Consider the following 17367-nt stretch of genomic DNA (forward strand, 5'->3'; position numbering starts at 1 on the left):
ACTGGAGTTGTGAGAATAAAAGCCAAATTAGATTATTGACTGAGCTGTTGTGATCCATGAGATGCTATTCATGGAAGTAAGGGTAGAATCCTGTGGTCCAGAGGGGCTATGAAAATGAAAAGGAGAGAAAGTGGATAATGCTCTGAGTTTCAAGATTAAGACTGGAGATAGCCTTGGCATAGGTTTGGCTTGGAATGCAAGGTGAAAGGGTGAAACAGTGGGCCTCAGTATTAATGACGTGCACTAGCTATTGTGATCAATCTGATGAGTCAGGAGTGATAGATGTATAGAGAGTTGTAGTGGAGGGGAAAAGATGGAGATCCTTATTGACCAGAATGATCCCAGAATAGCCAGTTTTTAGCAGTGCCCTGAAGCATTTTGCATTGTCCACCTAGATTGTTGATTAGTATGGGACATCAGCATAGCTTCTTCACACAAGGGGTAGTGTATGTTTGGAATGAGCTGCCAAAAATAGTGGTTGAGGCAGGAACCATCTAAGTACATGGATAGGAGAGGTCTAGAAGGTTGTGGGCTAAATGTGGGCAGACGGGACTAGCATGGTAAGCAGCACAACATCAGCACGGACGACTCGCAGCAAAGGTCCTCTTTCCCTGCTGTGTGACTCTGTGATGACAGAATTTAACATCATGCTTTAAGAGAAGAGGTTAACAGCAGGGGAAGTATTGACAGTTTTAAAACAAACGTGGACAGTTTGGGCCAGGGATCTGCTCAGGGTGAACACAGAAGAAAGCATTGTTAGAAGGTGACAGATTTTGATGGAAATGAAGGGTGTAAGACGTAGATGCAGTCGATGCTGTCAGCAACGGGCTAAAGTAATAAACACACACAAATTGGAATAGTAAAGGAGGGTTTGGGAATGTAAGGAGAGGGTTATTTTGAATTACTGCAGTTTTTGGGAGTCTGGTGAGAGCTCTGGAAGGAAAGTTTAGATGGAGGTAGATCACATTCAGGTGGATACATTCCTATGGCCTGAGTCTGATCCTCAGACTCTATGGGAGGCTAAAAAGAGACTGAGGAAGGCTTTGCAAAGATAGTTGCCTCATCATTAGCCCCAGGTTAAGTTCCCAAACAATGGAAGTTGGCTAATATCATTCTATTGTTTATGAGGTCAAGATGGCGCCAGTGAACGACGATTCCTCAGGCAACATCTTCTAGACCAGGGGTGGGCAAACTTTTTGACTTGTGGGCCACAAAGGGTTCTAAAATTTGACAGTGGGGCCGGACCAGGAGCAGATGGACAGAGTGTTTTGGTAATACACCTCATAAGAGAAAATAAAATATCATGGGATATGTAGAAAACATGCGCTTTAATTTCAATTGAAAATGAACAAATGCATTACAACAAAATCTCTGTCTTTGAAGTCCCATGGTATTTAGCTATTTATTGAAATGACTTTTAAAACACTGAAAATTAAATGAATAAAATACAGCTTTTTTTAATAGTAACAGTTATTATTTTAAAGCACTGAAAATTCTGTTATCCTTCAAGATATTATCATCATCACTCTCCTCCTGCCTGTCTTTATTTCAAAAACGGTAGGAGATGCAGGTCTACTTGTCCTGCTCCTTCTTATTCAATTGTCCCCTGTGCCAAAACTCAACAACAGAACAGGACAGAACAGTGAGAGCGCGCCAGTATGCGGAGCGCGTTATTTGATCTGGAGCGCATTTTTTATTTTGAGAACGTACGTGCACCTGCGCACTACTCATGTCCATCACTTAACAGAAATGACATGTAACATGTAAGGCTTATTGAAAAAAATATTTTCAAATGCATTTTTTACATAACACAACGAAGAAACTTATTTTTAATTTCAGTGGGAACAGTGTTGTTGGTCTCCCTTTTTAGCCAGCGCATCAAAGTCTGGATTTAGTTTTGTTGTGGCGATTCTCAGGATGGATCTGAGGTGTTGGTCAGTTAACTTGGATCTGTGGCTGGCTTTGTTGATGTTCATGACGCTGAACGCCTGTTCACACAAATAGGTCGAGCCGAACAAAGAGTAAAGCGCAAATGTGGAGTAATGCACTGCACCTCAACAAAGGTCAATGTGTAGCGGTGTGCTACATGCAGCGCTAAAATTACGACACGGAGTCGATAACTGCAGTCGAAGAAAAAAACTTTATTCAAAATCCCCAGCCTTACTTTTAAGCCTCCCTCAACCTGCCCCCCGTGGCGCAGACGCTCCAAAGCTCTGTGCTCGCAAATCCCCACAGGCTATCTCCCTTAGCCGGAATGCTGGCTAATTGTGAGCCGGTTCGGATGTGCCAGGAAATGGGTCGCCACAAATGTATATAGAGTGCGTCATCTATTGGGAAAATGCCAGAATTGCGGGGGAAAAACGTTAACAAGGATTATTAATATAATTTCATCAAGTTCTGCAGGCGGGATTAAAAAGCTTAACGGGCCGCATATGGCCCGCGGGCCGTAGTTTGCCCATGCCTGTTCTAGATAATCAATCATTTCACTTTTTCTATTTCTTCTATTTATTCTTTTTATCTTAATTTTGTTTTTGAAACTGTTGGCGCCTGTGACTTACAGCCTGTAATTCAGTCGAGCGAGTCAGCACTCTGCTGTCCCCGAGGAGACTCCAGGAGAGAAATGCGAAGTCGAGCTACAATGGCAACTACGTTTCTCGCCAAGGAAGATTGAAACACCCAGGCAAACGCGGAGGACAGCGAGCAGTTCTTGGAGAGGCCGCTGGTTCACGTCGCTGCCATCGGAGGGCCACTAGTTCGTGTCACTTCCCTCAGAGGGACCACAGGGTCCTGATGCTCGCGGAGTTATTATTGAAATTCTGAGATTTATGGATTGTACTGTAGTTCATATTGGCCTCTTTCAGTTCTACGTTTCTTTCATGTTCTTGCTCGTTCTTTCTCAGGGATTTGGGTGATCTGTTAGTTTTTGTGTGAGGGAGGTGTTGGAGTTTGCAAGCTTTTACTTATTTTTCTTTTCTTGTGCAGGAGGACTGATGTCTTTCTTTCAACTACTGCCATGGTTTTGTGGCTGTCTGGAGAAGACAAGTCTCAGAGTTCCATTCTGCATACATACTTTGATCATAAAATGAACCTTTGAAGGAGGGCAGCGAGAGCAAGCCAAAGGCTGGTCATCCTGACGTCAGTAGTGGGGAACTTTCTGGAAGGAATTCTAAGAGGCAAAGTCTGATTAGGAGAAGTCAGCATAGCTTTGTGTATGGAAAGCCTTGCTTGATATAGCTTTTAGAGATTTTGCAAGAGGGAACTGAAAAGGTAGATGAGGGCAAGGAAGAGGATGTTGTTTATTTGAATTTTAACAAGGCCTTCGACAACGCTTTACGGGTAGGTTGATCTTGAAGGTTAAGTCCCAAGGAATTCAGGAACAACCAGTTAGGAGGATTCAAAATTGGCTCAGAGGTGGGAAGCAGAATGTGATGGATGAGGGTAGTTTCTCAGAATGGAGGCAGGTGACTGGTGGTGTGCCAGAGGTGTCAGTGTTGGGAGCCTTGAATTTATTATTTATGATAGTGATGTGATTGCAAAAGCACAAGGCTTGATCAGTAAGTTTGCAAATGATCCTAATTGTGGAGTTGTTGACCGTGAAAAAGGTTATCGTAGATTAAAGGGACATCTTGTTCATTTAGGGGAATGGGCAGAGGACTGAGAAATGGATTTGAATACAGGTAAGTCTGAAATGGTGCATTTGGAAAGTTAAACCAGTGTAGGAGTTATATATTATGAATGATCAGGCACTACTAGGGAGTGTAGTGGAACAGAGACACCTAAGAGTACAAGTACATAGCTTGTTGAAAGCAACATCAGCGTGGAAGTGTAGCGGTCCTCCTCAGTCAGGGCGCTGAGTACAGCAGTTGGAACATCTTGTTGCAGTTGTGTAACTCATTCATGAAGCCGCACTTGGATTATCCTGTGCACTTTTGGTTACCTTGTTACATGAGGGATGTGCTTAAAATGCAAAGAGCGCAGAAAAGATGCATGTTGTCAGGACGAGAGGGCCTGAGAGCAGAGGATGGCCAGGTGAACAATTATTCTTGGAACACAGGAGAGTGAGGAGCAACCTTACAGAAATGTTTAAAATGATGAGAGGCATCGAAGAGGTCGATGGTAACAGTCTCTTCCCCAGGGTAGGGGAGTCCAGAACTAGGGCACAAAGATTTAAGATGAGAGAGGAAAGACTGAAAGGGACAAGGAGAGCAACTTTTTCATGTGATGGGTGGTGAGTATATGGAATAAAATGCCAGAGGAAACAGTTGAGGCTGATACAAAAGTATCATTTCAGAAGTACTTAGAAAGATACATTGCAGGGGTAGTGATTACATGGGATGGGCCAAATGCAGGAAATTGGGATTGGCTGGGTGGGTACTGTGGTTGGCATGGACTCACATGGAGAAGAGCATTAAATTAAAACACTGGCTGAAGCCACAGGGGATGTGGACCTACTAAGCGCAGGAACTGAGGGAGGAGATTCATGGTGGGCTTTGGGGTTGCTGAAAAACTATTGAACAGATCAAAACTAGACAAAATGTTTTAAAAGGAGAAAAGCTACAGGGAATGAAGGGACAAGAATCAAAGAGTATTTTTATTAATATTCATATATTTCTATTTACGAATATTCCTTTTTACCAGACTGGGAATCCTTTGCTCAATTTCATGTCCTAATGTAATTATTATTACAGTGGATACAGCAATCAACACATATTGGTTAAATACATACAAGTCCTGATACATACCTGAGTCCTGATGCAAGATTTCAACCTAAAACGTTGACAATTCCATTCCTCCCACAGAAGCTGCTTGATCTGCTGAGTTCCTCTAGCACAGGGGTTCCCAAACTGGGGTCCCCGGACCCCTTGTGTAATGGGATTGGTCCATGCTGTACAAAGGTTGGGAAAACCCTGCTGGGGCAGATTGCTAAAGTACATACAACACTTGGAAAGTAACTATTCATTTCAACTATACATACTTCAAACTTGCCTCCCCATTTCTATTCTTATACTATAATTACCAGAGAAGATTCGTTTGAATTACTTTACCTTTGTAGCCAGTGGTGCTTGAAATATGAATCCCAAGTGTTGCCTTAGATAGAACTGCCCATCAATGAGCTTCCAGGGTAGTTTTTCTGGGATTACTGAGATTGATAGTGGAGGTTGGTGATAAATCCCTGGAAGGTTTAAAGCTTAGAAGACAAAATACATTCTTTGTTTGTGTCTTACAATTATTTTAGATTAGTATTGTGCCTTCCAAATTTGCAACTCTAATTTTAGTGATTGCGGTGATTGATGTGATTAATGTTTCTGAATATACACCAATTTGGGTCAACTTCAGTCTCCACTCCCCATGAGAACCAAACAAAAGTTCTTTCCAGGGCTGAGAAATGCAAAATAACTGGAACCAGAAATAGTAGCTTATTTCCAATTAAATGAATCCCAGGAAATTGGTGAAGTCGAAAAAATGGCACATAGCGACTATAAGATTTGCTCAACTTTGTCATATGCTACAGAGACAAATTTGAAGAATAGATAAAATAAATTGAAGATCTAGAGAGAGCTAGTTAGAAGCTAGATCTGCAGCTAAGAATAATGAAGCAGAGACACTGGTTCAAATCCCCACATAGGAATGGGGGAAGGGCTTAATTAATTAAATGAATCTGAAATAAAACCTGTTATAAATAACGATAATGTTGCTAATCAATTTTGGATCAGCAATAAATTCTAATATAGTTAGACATTTCCTCAACTTGTCAATGAATAAATAAAACTATTACATCCAATTCTATATTACATATTAATTAGCATTATGATTTTATTAGACTTTACCTACCAAAGTGTAAAGTTAAGCTTGTAGTAAGGACAATAAATATTTCACCCCTTCTATGTAAAATCATGCCTCTGACAAGATAATTTCTGTTATTTTGTTACCCCAGTGTAAAATCTAAAGGATCTGCCATCAGTTCAAGAATTTTTGGAAGTCATCTTTTAACTCCTAATGATTTAAACTCAGTGGCCACTTTATTAGGTACACCTGTACACCCATTCGTTAGTACAAATATCTAACCAACAAATCATGTGGCAGCGACTCAATGCATGCAGACACGGTCAAGAGGTTCAGTTGCTGTCAGACTAAACATCAGAACGGGGAAGAACCTGACCTCAGTGACTTTGTCCATGGAGTAATTGCTGGGGCCATACAGGGTGGACTGAACATCCCAGAAGCTGCTGGGATTTTCAGACACAACAGTCTCTAGAGTTTACAGAGGATGGTGCGAAGAACAAAAAAAATCAGTGAGTAGCAGTTCTGAGGGTGAAAGCAGCTTGTCAATGAGAAAGATCAGAGGTGAATGCCCAGAATGTTTCACGCTGACAGGAAAGCAAGAGTAACTCAAATAATCATGCATTACAACTGTGATGTGTGGAAGAGCAGACCCTGAATACACAACACTTCAAACCTTGAAGTGGATGGGCTACAGAAACAGAAGACCATGAATATATCTCCTGTACCTAATAAAATGGAGCTTGTTAGCCATGGCTGGCAGCTCATCTAGGAGAAGGAAAGCTCTGATATCAAACCTCCGTTGCCTTGTGACTATCTTCACCCACAGGGAAGGCTTCAGGAGTAAATCCTGAGGCAAAATCCAGAGCATTGAGTTCAATGCTGATTGGCAACTCCTGTGATACTGCTGGTACCAAATTGTATTGGTCTCTGCCATACTTTTGAATTCATCGGTTGTATGGAGAAGGGGAGCTTGTTACATGGGCAACAGCTTGCTCTCCATATCATACTGCCCAGGCTCACGAATCTCGACAATATCCACGATAAACTCTGACCGACAGAGGCCCTCACCTCACCTAATAAAGTGAACACTGAGCGCATGTGCCACTGGACTATCAGAATCGTCTTTTTCAACACTGGCCCCAAAATTTTGCAGTTATACATAACAAAATTCCTGTCAAGAGTTATGGAAATAAATAACTCTGCAACATCCTTTCCCCTACATTCCCCCTCCTGAAGTCTCTATCTGGGTTGGTCAGCAGCACAAACTATACTTTCCAATTATGGAGAATAAAACAGTTTAAAGATAGTTCCCTTTCCAAACTCAAGACAACATTTTACTGTATTCTGGGCTTTTCAGCCTCCCGCCGCATCAAACCACCTCTGTTAAATTCCCATGCAAAGCTGAGATTGAATTATCAAAAATGAATGCAACTGATGCAATTATAAGTGAGCTGAGTTTAAGCCTAAGATCAGAATCAGGTTTATTATCACCAGCATGTGTCATGGAATTTTTTAACTCAGCAGCAGCAGTTCCATGCATTTTATAATATAGAAGAAAACAATAATAATAAATAAATAAATAACAGTATACAGTATGTATACTGAATAGATTAAAAATCGTGCAAAAACAGAAATAATATACATTAAAAATTGAGGTAGTGTTCACTGGTTCGAAGTCCATTTAGGAATCAGACAGCAGAGGGTAAGAAGCTGTTCCTGAATTGCTGAGTGTGTGCCTTCTGGCTTCTGTACCTCCTACCTGATGGTTACAGTGAGGAAAGGGCATGCCCTGGCTGCTGGGGGTTCTTAATAATGGACACTGCCTTTCTGAGACACCACTCCTTGAAGGTGTCCTGGGTACTTTGTATGGTATGGATGCTGACTAGATTTTATACCCTCTGCAGCTTCTTTCCATCCTGTGCAGTAGCCCCCACCTCTGCCAACCCCATACCAGACAGTGATGCAGTCCATTAGAATGCTCTCCACAGGACATCTATAGAAGTTTTTGTTGATGTACCAAATCTGTTCAAACTCCTAATGAAGTATAGTCACTTTCTTGACTTCTTTATAGCTTCATCAATATGTTGGGACCAGGTTAGGTACTCAGAGAATTTTATACGATCTTTCTCCTCATGTCCAGAGTCAATAATAATTTGTATAAATTAATCTAACTCTTACTTCAATCAGGAGTATATTTTTGCAACAAATAGGTTAGCAATAATGAGACTGACGGCAATAAAAATGTCTTATTCACTTACATCAGCTTTCTCAAACATATAATGCACTTCCACTTGAAGCTCTTCTTTTGGATGCATATATTAATAACTTGGAAATTGGTATTTGCCTTTGAAAGTGCATGTCAGTTAGCTTATATCAGGCCAGGAACGGTTTACATGGCAAAGTCAGTAGCACAAATGAACAAACCTTGCAAGTACACAAACTCACAGAAGAAATTGGGGCCAAAGATCACTGAAGGAGTGGAAGAAGTCAAGGAACTGTTGGTCTGCTGTTATCCAGAGGAGGATTTTGGAAGGCTGGTAACCTGGTGAGGCAGGGGATGAGGAACAGCACTGAACAGGCTTCCCTGGTCAAGAAGGGCCACGTGAGTGAGACCTGTAGATTGGTGAGGGAGGGGGAGGGATGGTTCAGATCAGCTGATTAAGGGTTGGACTGTGAACTTGAGGTTGCATATCCAATGAAAACAGCAAAAGCAGTCACCAGGTCAGCTGGCATCTGTAGGGACCTGAAATGTTGATTCTGTTCCTCTCCCCACAGATACTTCTTGGCTGCTCCGTACTTCCAGCACCTTCTGTTTCTGTTTTGGATTTCCAGCATCTACAGCGTCCTGGTCAATGGAGGCTAACACCCAGGCCTGGGCTCTTTGGAGTGCTAGTGTATCATACACAGTGATTCCAGGTTAGTTTGTCTCCAAAGTTAGTGTGCATCACACACACAGGAGGCCCGGAGGATAACAATCGACTGTGTGCAATTCATGATAAAGCCCCAATTTCCCATTAACCTTTACTTTTTATTGATAGTGAATAACACAGATCACAAATTTCTTGGCAATTATATCAGTTCAGGATTTCAACAGTTCAGATTTTGGAACAAGTCAACTGATAAATGAATTCACTTTAAATCAGAAGTGGAACATATTCAGCTCAAAATAGCAGATCAAAAATATCAAAAAGTAAACTAAAGGCACAAGAGAGTCTGCAGATGCTGAAAATCTTGAGCAACTCATACAAAATGGCGGAGGTGCTCAGCAGGTCAAGCAGCGTCTATAAACAGTCAACATTTTGGGACAACGTTTTTCTTGAGTACTAATGGAAGTTGCCTGATGAAGTGCTGATGCAGGATTCTAGCCCGAAACATCAAACGTTTTTCTCCATAGATGTTGCCTGAATTGCTTCATTCCTCAAACCATTTGTTTGTATTAATAAACTATATTAGGCAGTTTATGGATGAGTTAGCAGTCTCTCAATGTGCACATGCAGAATAACTACTTAATACATGAAGTGCTACCATGAAGACAAACTAACCAGGAATCTCTGATGAAAGGCTAACTCTGTTTCCCTCTGTACCAATATTAAATGGTTCCAGTGATTCCACAAAAACTCAAAATTCTTACTGTCCTGGAAGGCTGAATACAGAGAGAATATTAACTCTGGTGGAGGCGTCTAGGAACAGGGGACCCTAGGGGCAAGAAACACAGTTTTGGAGTAAGGAATAAGTCATTGAAGACTGAGGTGAGGGGAAACACACACGAATTCTGGAGGAGCTCATCAGCCCAGGCTACATCCACAGTGGGAAAGAGCAGTCAGCATTTCTGACCAAGACCCTCCATCGGTACCTCAGTGAAGATATTACCTTTGTCCACCTGCTCCCACACCTCAACAAGATCCATGCCTGCCATAATGCCGAATTCTTCTTCCATTGCCTCCATCTTCAGGCTTGTTTCTTTGGCAAGGATTGCCCACATAACCCCACCCCACTGATGACCCTTTCTCCCGCTTTCAATCCTCCTCCCCCCTACTCTTGAATACGCTGCTCTGGCTGTCCGCCTGCTTGGATCTTTTCATCTCTGACTCCCTGCAGGACATCAGCCATCTGGATTTTTAGGTCACTCCCCTGACCTAAAAGCAGTCCTGATAAAGGGTCTTTGCCCAAAACATTGACTACTCATTTCCCTTCGTAGATGCCACTTGTTCTGCTGAGCTCCTCCACCATCTTGTGTGTGTTGCTCTGGATCTCCAGCATCTGCAGAGCCTCTTGGGTTGCTGAGATGAGGAGAAATTTCTTTCTTTGGATCTTTCAAATGCTTTACCCTGGAAAGCAGTGGGGGATTAGTTAATGAATTCATTCAGAAGAGAGGTCTGTACACTCCAAGATCCAAAGGATATGGGGATAGGGCAGAAAATGGAACCAAGGAAGGTCAGCCATGATTTTAATGAAGAGCAGAAAAGGCTTGTTCAGAGTCAGAGGGCCTATTACTGCCCCCAGTCTTGGTTGCAGATATTTAGTTACCCAATAAGCACAAGTAATGCCAGGTTGCTCCTTGAAAATTCAATCACAAGAACTGGATTCTCCTGATTGGTCTGTATCTCTGGTCTGGCATCTAAAACACTGGTACACAGCTTTACAGCAGGCCGTTCTGCCTGAACTCCACCAGGAAGTCACGATAGCAGTCAGACAAAGAGAATTATTAGCAACGAGTATCATGTCGAACGGGGTGTGGTTATAGGCCAGGTGCACTTTGAAGGAGTGAAAGCTCTCTCCCAATATGGCAGGATGCACACATCATGCAACACCCATGAAATTATTACCTTATGAATCTTAAAGACAGGTGCAACAGAGCTGAATTTTGCAGCGAATTACTTAAAAGCCAAGAGTAAGTACACAAAACAATCAGAGTGAATTGCTGCTGCAATTATCCAATTGTCAATAGATGTGTACTAATGATTCTACTGTAATCAACCATTTCCATTATATTGAGTCCTTTTAGTTTTACAGAAAGGTTAGCCTTCATTGCCCAGAATGAAATTTTCCTTAACTTCAAAAACACTCCCATACAGTTACAGTGCTCTGTGTATTCACAAATAATAAAGAATTCAGTTCAATAATCTGAAGCATTGTCATTAGATGGATTTCAATGCATTTATCATATTCCATATTCTGCAGTTTTAATGGAGACATTAATTCACTGGTGTATCTTTCTAACACAGGCACACATTTCAAGGCATTAATCCCTCAAACAAACTGAGTAACATGAATCACATTAACAATAAAGTTGATTTTTTTTCTTCATCCTCTGTTGTTAGGATAATTGTTAGTTGATATATTAGGAAAATAGGGTAACACTTATCAATAGTGCAATAATTTACTCGAGATAAGAGTCACATTGCTGACACTGAGGCTGCATTTGACCCAGTGTGCAAATAAGAAGTCCAGCTATAACTGAAATCCATACTTACTCACCGCTGGTGTTTAGGGCAGCAATGAAGGTCTTCTATCCCTGGTGATGTTCAACGCTTCCTTCATCATGTCAGTAGCTTCCTCTTGGTTTTCACTACTGTTAGCCACACAAGTCCCAGCTGGAAATGCAGAAATACCATCACATTCAGATGCAGAATGATTCTTCATTGCCGTTTCCGTAACTATTTTGTTTTACCGGTCAGGGTTGTTAGCCCTGAGCTGAACTCCCGAAACTGGAAGACCAGTAAACCACTCCTAGTCTGGGCTCTACCCTTTGACCTGTTTGGCATGAGTGACCCTACCAAAAGCCAAAACATAATGTCCCAACTCCGGGTCACTGAGGCACACAAGACTCTAAAACCCTATGATAAGGATGTGGTCCTCTTGAAATCCATGGACTTCAAAAGTTAAAACTTTATGTGATTGGAGGTTGTGGTTGTTAGGGTCAATCATTCCAGCCAGAGAACATTGCTGAAAGGTTCCTCACTGGCCAATGTTCTTCAGCTGATTCATCAGTCATCCTTATCAGGTGATCAGAAATGAAGGGGCCACTGCACAAGAATGGAAAAAGCTGCAAAAAGTTGTAAACTCAGCCAGCTCCATCATGGGCACTAGCCTCCACAGCATCCGGGACATCTCTAAAAGACAATGCCTTAAAGAGGTAGCATTTATCATGAAGGACTGCCCCCCACCCCCCATCACCCAGGACATGCCCTCTTCTCATTCCTATCATCAAGGAGGAGGTACAGGAGCCTGAAGACACACACTCAATGATTCAGGAACAGCTTCCTCCCCTCTGTATGGACAATGAACCCATTTACACTACCTCACTTTTATTTCCCTCTCTTTCAGCACTACTTATATCATTGTTTTTCATATATACAGTGGATTTGGGTTCATTGAGACACATCGAGACAAGTTCATTTTGGCCCTATTAAATGGTTGCCCCAATTAACCGAAGTTTTATGGAGATAGTTAAAACTGTATAAAAAAGACAAACTATCGTTTAACTGAGTAATAAATTATCCATCTAAAAGAAGTACAGAACAAATTAGAACACTACCCATGCTACTGATGATTGTCCATAGTATCAGACAATGACAGGAAACCTGTGTGAGAGTTTTTAAAGTGGAAAACCTATTGCATCGGAGCACTTCCATTCCCTCAGCCGGAGAGGTCTGGGTCCAGTGGTTCGAGTAAACATCACAACTGGGGTTTTCCCTGACTCCAGTGGATGACTTGTCATACCCTTCTCTCTCCATGGAGTGTTGCACAGCAACCTTCCTGAATCTGCTGAGATCTCACTGGAGATCTTATCTGCCTGGTCCATCAGACATGTCTTCCCCTGTGAGGACAGGCATGCCCTTATCTCATCAGGGTATGAGACCTGCCATCTACCCTCACCTGGTTTAGCCCACCCATCAAAGCCAAGTACCAGGGTGTGGCCAATATTGCATGCAAACAGCTACATGGAGCCACAGGTGAGAGTTGAGTGTCTGGTGGGGACCAAAGCTAACATTCAAGAGTGATTATTGATACCTTCAAATTCTTTGTAGTTCCTAACTTGTTGAAGCAGTGGAATTGTTTCATTTACAATCTTGGCCGTTTCCGGGAACTCCAAGCCTCAATGCTTGAAACTGCAGTGGGCAAAACAGTTCTGAATTGTCTTACGGCTTATTTCTTGCCAACTATCAGTGGCAATGATCACTGCATTTTGAACACAAACACGTGTAACAGATGCAATTTAAAAATTGTTCACTCCAAGCAAAGTGTAGCACCTAAGGGCCACACAAATGCACGCAAATGACACCAATTTAGCAAGTCTGTCCTAATTAAGCAGCATAGTGTCCCAAATAAATGAAGGGAATCCCGTATATTCTCAATTTGTTTTTTTTCTTTAGTTGTCCCAAATAAGCAGCTGCCCAATTGACCAGAATCTGTTATATTTCCTATTGTAATTGAGAGTTTGATTTAATTATTCATTACAATGTACTGCTGCTGCAAAACAACAAATTTCATGACATATGCCAGTGATATAAAACTCGATTTCTTATTCTGAATCTGATTGTTTCTGTTCATTTTGCAGGTCCTCAGCTTGTGCCTGTGTGTTGGCTGCCCTGGATTCCATATGATTCCATCTCCATCTCCAACAACCTTCCCTGGATAGTCAATGTCATTACTATTGCCATATCACCAACAGTTAAGGTTCCGGGGATTCATGAACAAGTCAGGGCAGGGTCGTCCTAAACACACGAGTTTGTGCAGATGCTGGAAATCTTGAGCAGCACACACAAAATTCTGGAGGAGCTCAGCAGGTCATGCAGCATCTATGGAGGGGAATAAACATTTGCCATTTCAGGCTGAGACCAGGGTCTTAGACCAAAATATTCATTCCCCTCCATAGATGCTGCCAAGACTGGGTAACCTGTGGTAAACAGCTCACGACCTGACTCTTCCACCATCTACATCATGCAATGTGTGATAGCAATCTCCAAACCTGCCTGGATGATAACAACCGCGGAAAGATTCAAGATTGTTTAATGGAGTACACAAGTTTAATGGAGAACAAAATCATTGTTGCTCTGGCTCGAGTGCAGCATCAAAAAAAAACACAATATGATAAAGAATAATAAAAAATACAATAAATATAAATACATAAGATAGTTTATATACTGTACATAGATTTTTATGTCCATAGAGTGACAATAAACACAGGAGTGCCTTTACATAAGGTGACTGACAAGAAATGATAAAGTAGTGGTGGTTTGGAGTGGTTTCGTTGTTGGAGGTGTTGATCAGCCTTACTGCCTGAGGGAATTAACTGTTTTTTTCAGTCTGGTGGTCCTGGAATATCAGGAATCTCAAAGCTACCCAGAACAAAGAAACTCATTTGATTCATATTACTAATCAAGAAAAACATTCACTCCCAGTACTATCAGCACACCACGTCTGCAGTGTGTACCATCTGCACAATGCATTACGGCTAATTGACTCGGCTCCTTAAACTGCACACCCGAATCGTCAAGAAGTGCAAGGCAATAGGCACATGGCAACACCACCGCCTGCAAACTCCCCCACCCCAGTTATACAAGATCCCAACTTTATTCTTCATTCAGCGTTGCGAGTGTAGCAGCTCAGGCCAACATATCAGCTCATTGCTCTCCATGCAATAATTGCTGGCCACGCGAGTGAATCCACACCCCGATGGCTCATAAAAAAAGGCAATTTCTGGAGAATCACACTGGAGGCACTAAATTTGTATCAGGAGATTAAACATTTAAGTTCTTAAAGGCTCTAAAATGGTATTGCTGATTTTATTACAGTGTGGATTCCAGGAACTAACAGCTTCTCATATGAAGAGCCTTTGATGGCTCTGGACCCGTGTTCACTAGAATTCAAAAGAATGAGGGGTGACCTCATTGAAACCTATCAAATGTTGAAAGACCTTGATAAAGTGGGTGTGGAGAGGATGGTTCCAGTGGTGGGAGAGTCTAAGACCAGAGGACACAGCTTCAGAATAGAGGGAGTGTCCTTTTAGAACGGAGATGAGGAGGAATTTCTTCAGCCGGAGAGTGATAAATCTGTGGAATTCTTTGCCACAAGCAGCTGTAGAGGCCGTCTTTATGTATATTTAATGCAGAGGTCGATAGATTCTTGACTGGTCAGGCCATGAAGAATATGGGGAAGAGATTGGGGCTGAAAGGAAAAATGGATCAGCCACGATGAAACGGCGGAGCAGACTTGATGGGCCAAATGGCCTAATTCTAATCCTATGGTTTTATAGTCTTAAACGCCATCGCTATAATTAAAACAAAATAAATCTGACAACAATTTCTAGACTCTACACAAACACATTTAAAAATAGATATCTAGAAGTCAAGAACACAGAACAGAGAAGTAAGACCCATGGATTAAAATGGCTATGTTTTAAAATAAAATAAATTATTTTATTGGTTAAAGTTTATCATTCAAGTTTAACCTAAAAATCATGTGTACACTTCATTCTTTCACACTCTGTAAGATACTTTTAAAACAGTTAAAGATTATGTTTTTAACTCCAGGTTCTCAATCTGTGAGAATCCATCCCAGTGACTGGCTGCTTGACATGCTTGGTAACACAGCTGCTTGCCAAGGGTCACTTTGATCACACAGCCGATAGCCATCATCATGAGGGAAAATTAAATCCATACACAGAGATAACCAGATCTTTGTGGACAGCTTTCTTCAAGATCTTGTTTCAACATCATTGTTCATTGAAAATTCCAAGTTGATGTATTCTACTAAATTTTGTTTGGCTTCATTTTTGAGGTAAGACCATAAGACGTAGAACAGAATTTGAAATTTGGCCCATCGAATCTGCTCTGCCATTCTATCTATTATTCCTCTCAATTGCATTTTCCTGACTCCTCTCAGTAATCTTTGACGTCCTTACTAATTAGGAACCGATCAACATCTGCTTTAAATATTCCCTAAGACTTGGCCTCCACAGCCGTCTGTGACAATAAATTCTGGCTCTGGCTCAAGAAATTATTTTCACCTCTGTTCTAATTTTCATTCCGAGGCTGTACCCTCTGATCTAGACTCCACCACTATAGGAAACATCCTCTCCATGTCCACTCACTCTAGGCCTTTCAATAGTTGATAGATTTCAATGAGAACCACCCTCATTCTTCTAAACTCTAGCGAGTACAGGTCAAGAGACAAATGTTCCTCATATATTAGCCCTTTCATTACCAGGATCATTCTTGTAAATCTCCTCGACTCCCTCCAATGCCAGCACATCTTTTCTTAGATAATGGGCCCAAAATTGCTCTTAATACTCCAAGTGTTTTCTGACCAATGCCTTATAAAGCTTTGGCATTATATCATTGCTTTTATATTCTAGTCCTCTCGAAATGACTGCTAACAATGCATTGCCCATAAGGTATGTTCATAAGCTGCATAATTGTGGCATAAGAATCTGCAAGAAATCATGTCAATCATGTTGATTCCTTAAGGTTGTTATAGCTGGAGGATAGTAGTGGGTTTAAGCTCCCACTATCTATTAATTGTTCTTCCTGGTGTGTCTCTCAAATAGCCTCTGACAAATAAGTCCAGCTCTTGGTCTTCACATGTAGCTCAACTACTAAGCCTGGAGGAACCATTTCTACTGACAGGAGAAGGGGCAAAGGCAGGTTTCTGGCATCTTAAAACCAGCCACTTCAGGCCAATGGGGCTTGTCAGCTGTGCCTGGCAGCTCATCTAGGAGAAGGAAAACTCTGATCTCAAACCTCCACCGCCTTGTGACTATACCCATTCATGGTAAAGGCTTTGAGAGTAAACCCCAAGGAAAAATCCAGACATGGAGTCCCTAAGGCAGTCCTATGTTAAGTTTAACATTAACTGGCAATTCCTGCAACAGCACTGGTGCCAGACTGTATTGGTCTCTGCCATTCCTTTTTTATTCATCAGATGCATAGAGAAGGGAAGCCTGTTACATGGGTTACAGCTTACTGTCCATATTGAACTGCCTTGGCTAGTGTATTATGTGGACAGCTGGGGCACAGCATTGATGGTTGACCCCAACGAATGGTAGGCATCATTTCAATGAGAAAGGGGACATTCTTGAATATTTGAGAAAAACATTCCTTCTGCTGTTGTACAGTCCCGACTCCCCAGTGGTTGATTCTTAATTGCTGGCTCCAAATGCTCATTTTTTTGTGAAGATTATTTTGTTACTATTATACAAAGGCTGTCATAAAACTGTGCATTCACCTCATCCCCCATGATGACCAAGCCAATATTCCAGGAATTAATTGGAAATGCTCCACAATATCTGCTTCCTGCTCCTCTTCGTTTCTCAATTCTGGAAGAGATGCTTGTTTGGTTCTTTGGGGAAAATAAGACTGGAATTGACCTAAATTGGAATACATTCAAATACATTAAACACATCAATCATTGCTTTCAGTGAAATTAGGGCAAATTTGAAAGGTACACAGTCTTCATGGAAATATATAGCAAATATTTTAGCACTTGTTTACAAACAGATGTGCCAACATGAATCATTCAAAAAGATGTAATTACCCACCTTTCCCTAGATAACCAGCTTAACAACACTCATAACTTAGA

At 41.5% G+C, this 17367-nt stretch overlaps 1 long non-coding RNA gene across 1 annotated transcript in view; it reads left to right on the forward strand.

Annotated features, from left to right (window-relative positions):
• Positions 1 to 14541, forward strand: part of LOC132393655 (uncharacterized) — a 61068-nt gene extending 46527 nt beyond the window's left edge. Inside the window, exons 3-4 of the long non-coding RNA XR_009512023.1 lie at positions 8560 to 8700; positions 13346 to 14541. This is a non-coding gene — a long non-coding RNA (uncharacterized LOC132393655). The remainder of the gene's footprint in view (positions 1 to 8559; positions 8701 to 13345) is intronic.
• Positions 14542 to 17367: the final 2826 nt, after the last annotated feature.

This window comes from Hypanus sabinus, chromosome 5, assembly GCF_030144855.1.
Source record: "Hypanus sabinus isolate sHypSab1 chromosome 5, sHypSab1.hap1, whole genome shotgun sequence".
NCBI lineage: Eukaryota > Metazoa > Chordata > Chondrichthyes > Myliobatiformes > Dasyatidae > Hypanus > Hypanus sabinus.